Source organism: Sorghum bicolor, chromosome 8, assembly GCF_000003195.3.
Source record: "Sorghum bicolor cultivar BTx623 chromosome 8, Sorghum_bicolor_NCBIv3, whole genome shotgun sequence".
Classification (NCBI taxonomy): Eukaryota; Viridiplantae; Streptophyta; class Magnoliopsida; order Poales; family Poaceae; genus Sorghum; species Sorghum bicolor.
The window spans coordinates 11,101,029-11,106,548 of NC_012877.2; the positions used below are offsets into that span (position 1 = coordinate 11,101,029).

At 37.0% G+C, this 5,520-nt stretch overlaps 1 long non-coding RNA gene across 1 annotated transcript; it reads right to left on the reverse strand.

Moving 5' to 3' along the window:
• Positions 1,256-4,745, reverse strand: LOC110437680. The gene is made up of 3 exons (XR_002455596.1): positions 4,520-4,745; positions 3,880-4,425; positions 1,256-1,565 (listed from the first exon to the last, which is right to left on the reverse strand). It is a non-coding gene; the product is annotated as an uncharacterized LOC110437680 (long non-coding RNA).

Here is a 5,520-nt window from a genome sequence, read left to right on the forward strand (position 1 = left end):
ACAGAAGATTTGCAGCATTATTGCATTCCTTGATACCTGTTGTGCTTTGATTTCTTGGAAGTTTTGGTGTAGAAAACAAACTAAAGTTTGAGTTTTTCTTTTTATTCCTTTGTTATAAAAAAATTCATTTATGTAAGCATGTGCGGTCGCACTGTGTGTGCTTGTGATATTTTTTTGTTTTTAAGTTATATAACTTTATAAAAATATGTTCCATATAGTCAAATAGCTTTGGACTTAACTTGACCTGTTGCCTTAGCACAGGTACATGGAGCACTTGATAAAGAGGATCTGATTATGATAGGTGAGGGGAACAATGACATAGAGGAGCAGATTTTCATAACAAAAAAAAAACAGGTGCACTTATTTGCTATCCTGAATTTTCACTTGCTCCCATAAATATTTCCCTGCATATTTATTATGGAGGAGCAATATTCATTTTGATATGATTAAAATATTTGGTTAAACAAATTCTACTTTTTTTTATTTTACTGTAGTGTTAGCATAAGCTTTGGTTTATTTTAGTTTTATATTTTTTCTAGACGTCACGTAGCGTTAGCACGGGCAATATACTAGTTTGAACTAAACTACCATTTCTATCATTAGGAGGAAACTGAAATATCCCCTCACATCTAGGTCGAAATAATCAACATTTTCTATTTAAAAAATATCTAAATAACCATAAAAGCATACACATATTTCTAAATTTCCACTTCTACTAGTATATATATATATATATATATATAGAGAGAGAGAGAGAGATAGAGAGAGAGAGAGAGAATATTCAGTAGCTGCTACAAAATAAGTTATTTTGTAGCCACCTCCATTTACGATAATTTTTTATACTAATTTACGATAATATCAATATACATATTTACAATAGTTGGGTTACTATTACACATGGAGACATTTTACCATAATGTTAACATAGTAAGTAATATATATATATATATATATATATATATATATATATATATATATATATATAAGTTATTTTCTGCCCAAAAAGTGAAGAACCAGCATCACCCATCAGATTGCGCTACTAACACACGCGTCCAACATCCAGCAACGACGGCAGCTACCACCCCCGGTGGGCAGTTACCATCCGTTTCAGAAAATGCACTCTCTCTCTCTCTCTATATATATATATATATATATATATATATAGGAGGTCAAGTGATGATCATAGTACATGCAACCATACATATAGAGGTCCAAGATGTAGATTAGTCTCTAGCAGGCTTACATATAAGCATATACTAAGTCTTATATACTAACTGGTTATGGCTAAAGCTAAGAGATCAATAGATCATGACTTGGGCGCAAAAGTGGCATTCAACACTTCCATATGTTTTAGCCTACATGATAGTAGCCTAGTAGGTGTAAACAAAAGAACAGAACTACAACATTTGCATTTCTCGGACACTTGTTGCCACTCCAAAATACTTGAACACCAACTTCATGCACATATGGTTGCTACCACTCTAGAGAACATGTAACAACTCTCTGATCGATGCTCAAAAGGTTGCCCAATCCAAAATATTTGCAACACCACATAGCTTAAGTGCCTAACATGAAAAAGAAGGCAAAATATCAGTGAAATGTGCTCTGTATCATTAACTCTTTCTTTGTTATTAGGTGCAAATAGTGAAATAATATTACTGTATAGTGGACAAGTATGCTCTAAACTATTTAGTGATACAGACCCATTATATAATTCCAATCAATCCAGTTAGCAATGACGTGCCAACTGCAAGCAACAAGCTTAGGGTACCAACAACTTAAAAATTGGCAGCAAAGACAAATTTCAATGGAGCAAGAGCCGCTGCAACAACTTGATACTATTTCTATATAAAGTAGTTATAGCTTGAGTGTCTACTAAACTTGCTGAATCAGCACCTCAGTGGATACAGAAGATTATAAGGAACAACTCAAAAGCTTTCATGTTGCAACAATAAACACCATTTCTAGTAATTCCATTCCAAATAAATAAGTTCGAGACTCAGCATATATGGTATTTTGAAAGAAAAAAAATATTATGGTACATATAGTTATAGTTAAGCAAAAAAAACTAGAAACATTCAACAGTAGACTATATCACCAGATTGGACCATTAAATTTCAACAGTAGACTGGCAGCACGCAGTTGGAAGGTTTCACACTTTAAAGCATCATATGTTTTTACACCAACAACAAACATTTCTACCATATCATCCACCAGCGGCTCAAGAAAGACATCCATATAACCACAAGGTACAATAGGTCCAGGGATCAACAAGGATAGAATGAAATTTGATTGCTTCATACACTTCCAAGGGGGAAAGTTGTATGAGATCAGAATAACAGGGCAAATACTATAAGTTGATTTCATGGTCCTAAAAGGATTAAAGTCGTCACTAGCTATAGCTAGTCTAAGATTTTGACCCTCTGAGAAAAAAACTAGATGCTTAGAGTCAAAATCTTTCCAGAAAGGAGCATCAGCAAGATGCCTCGGCACACCATCATTTGTTTGTCCTTCATCATCCCACCTTGTGTCACTTGTTATTTTTGAGCACACAAAGTACCATTGCAGCCTTTTCTTTATAGGAAAGTAACATAGAACTTTCCTAGGAACCCTATACACACATTTTCCCCTAGGACTACTCTTTTATGATTTCCATCTTGACGTTTTACATGTTGGACAAACATTTTAGGTCACATGGTCTTGCCAAAACTGTATGCAGTCATTCTCACATGCATGAATTTTGGCATACCCAAGTCCTACACCTTTTGCCTTGTTTTAAGTTGCATTGAAGTTTTTAGGAATTGATGACTCTTCAGGTAAGACATCCTTAAATAACTCCAGTAGCATGTCAAAGCTTTTGTTATTCTATCACCGAACAAACTTGATATGGAGTAACCTTACAATGAAATGTAGCTTTGAGAACTTGGAACCTGGATATAGTTCCATGCTAGCATCTTCTACCATTTTGTAAAAAGCCTCCACATCCTCATCTTGTTGCTTAGTGTTGTTTTCTTCTAAATCCCCCTCGACATCTAAACCCATTGCTATGTCTTCAAGTGAATCAGAAATATCATCCTCTTCATTTGGGTCCCCTACTTCTACCATTTCATGTTGTCTACTATTTGTGGAAAAACTAGAACTAGGTTCACCATGATTCACCCATGTTATATATCCTTTCATAAGTCCCTCACATATCAAGTGCTCAAGTACAATACTACGGACCCTCCAACAAGAGTTCTTGCATGCCTTGCAGGGACATAAAATCTGATTTCCTTTTGCAGAATTACAAAAGGCAAACTCTAAAAACATATCCACTCCTTCTCTATACACAAGTTTTTGCATACACATGATTTTCAAGATATCAGACCAAACACCCTATGCACGCAGATTCTAGTATATGGTTATATATTTATAATGTACCTAGGCTGATCCATCCACGTTTTATCTATGATGCACCTTTTACAAACTGAAGTGTCAATTAGTGAAACATATACACAACAGTTCTCATTTCAGATTGGATTGTTCAACAAGAAAATATAAAAATCTTAACAAACAATTGGCCAAATCAAATTAATTTCACCATAATGCTAAAAAAATGATCTCACCATAGGACATCAACATGAACTATAGGGGAAATTTAGTCCAGTTTTAAGAAACATAAATCATCACATCACAGAACACATAACCTGCAATTCTATGCCAAATGAAGAAACAGAGTTCATAAGAAAAGGAGAGCATATCAATAAAGCAATGACAGTAGAAGAGCAGATGAAGACTAGAAGGCCAACTTGCTCGTGCTCCCTATAGATAATATTGCCAACACTATTTAATCACAAGGCAATACAAATAAGTCAAAAACCTAAGCAAAAGCAAACTTACTTCGAAGCTATAGGTGGTGATGACTTGGGTAGAAAGAACAATCGAAGACTTGAATCCTTTAGTGCTTCCTTATTGGATATTTTGCAACATGCACAAGAAAGAATGAAATACTCAGAACTGATATATTGCAGCAAGGAGACTAACTTATACTTCCATTGCAGCTTAAAGTTCAATTGATTCCTTCTCTCAAACTTTTTATATATAGAATAAACACAACATGTTTTTTTCGCATAAAGGACCAAAGTAAAGTGACTATGAACTCGCATCAGTGTGAACTTTGCCATCATACTAAAAAAAAGTTGCAGACACAACATAAAAGAATATACATGCAAGCTAATGGATTGTGTGGTGTGCAAGATCTTGAATCCAGCCGGTTCCTCTGCAAAATCAATTAAGGCATTAAACATCATATTCACATCTAAATCAAGCTAAATACATTCCTTCTCAAGAAAGGGGAAGAGATGGTGGATCTGGACTGAATGCAAATTAGCAACAGGAGTAACCCAAATCTTGAATGTCTTAGCCTTTCTCACCTTGGTGTACTTTCTGCAACCAAGAAAAAAAGACAGTAAGTTGTGTGCCAAAACCCTAGAACACAGGAGAATGGGGATGAGAGGAAGGGGAAGTGGAGATGAGGCACCTGGATTCGGAGGGTAATGGGGATGCAGTGACGGCACAACTCTTGCTGGCCAACGATGGGCTATGGCGATGGCGGGATTGGGGGCGGCAGGCTTGAGTGGCAAGGGGATTCAGACTGGGAGCAGCTCCTCCGGTGGATTCGGCGGTGGGGACAGCAGAGCTCCGGCTAGGGACTTCGGCAGGGGCGGTCAGGATGGGCGACCGTGGTGGGCGGAGTCCTCATGCGGCGGCCGCCGGCGCGCAGCTGGGCGATTTTTTTTCTGAGTCATGACTTCATGAGCGGAAGGAGTCCAGAGCCTAATGGGTAAGGGTCGCTGAGGCAGCCTCTTTTACTGGGCTCAACATTTAGCATTCTAGTTGCCGCACATGACTTGTTTTGGCACGCAGTTTCCTGCTTACCCGAATCGTTCTATTTTGGTTCCGTGTGTACCCCTTTGATGACATTTAGACTGTCATTTGGTTGGGCTACACACTACTACAAAAAAACTTAATCATGGCGGGCATTTTTCATTTACCGTGGCGGTTTTCGCAACCGCCACGGACATAAGGTCACGGTTAAAGACTTAACCGTGGCGGGCTACATAAGGCAACCACCACGGTAAATAAGCAATAACCGTGGCGGTTGCCTTACGCAGCCTGCCACGGTTAAGTCTTTAACCGTGGCGGTTGTCTTATGTTGCCCGCCTCTATTAAAGTTTTAATGGAGGCGGTTGTTTCTATTTGCCCGACTCTGTTAATGTTTGTTTCACATTTAAAAAAAATTATTATCAATTCGGATTCAAAACCTATTTCAAATTCAGATTTCAATGTTGCTAATGTTATTTTCTATGCAAAATTTTGATAATGTTAATAGCAGCAAATAGATGACATATATATATACATGCATGTTAATTTAAAACAACCAATATTAGTGATCACATCATTCTTTATAAACACATATCATTCACATCATTCGTGCATACATGGTTCTACATATCATCTAAGGAAGGCAACAAATAATCT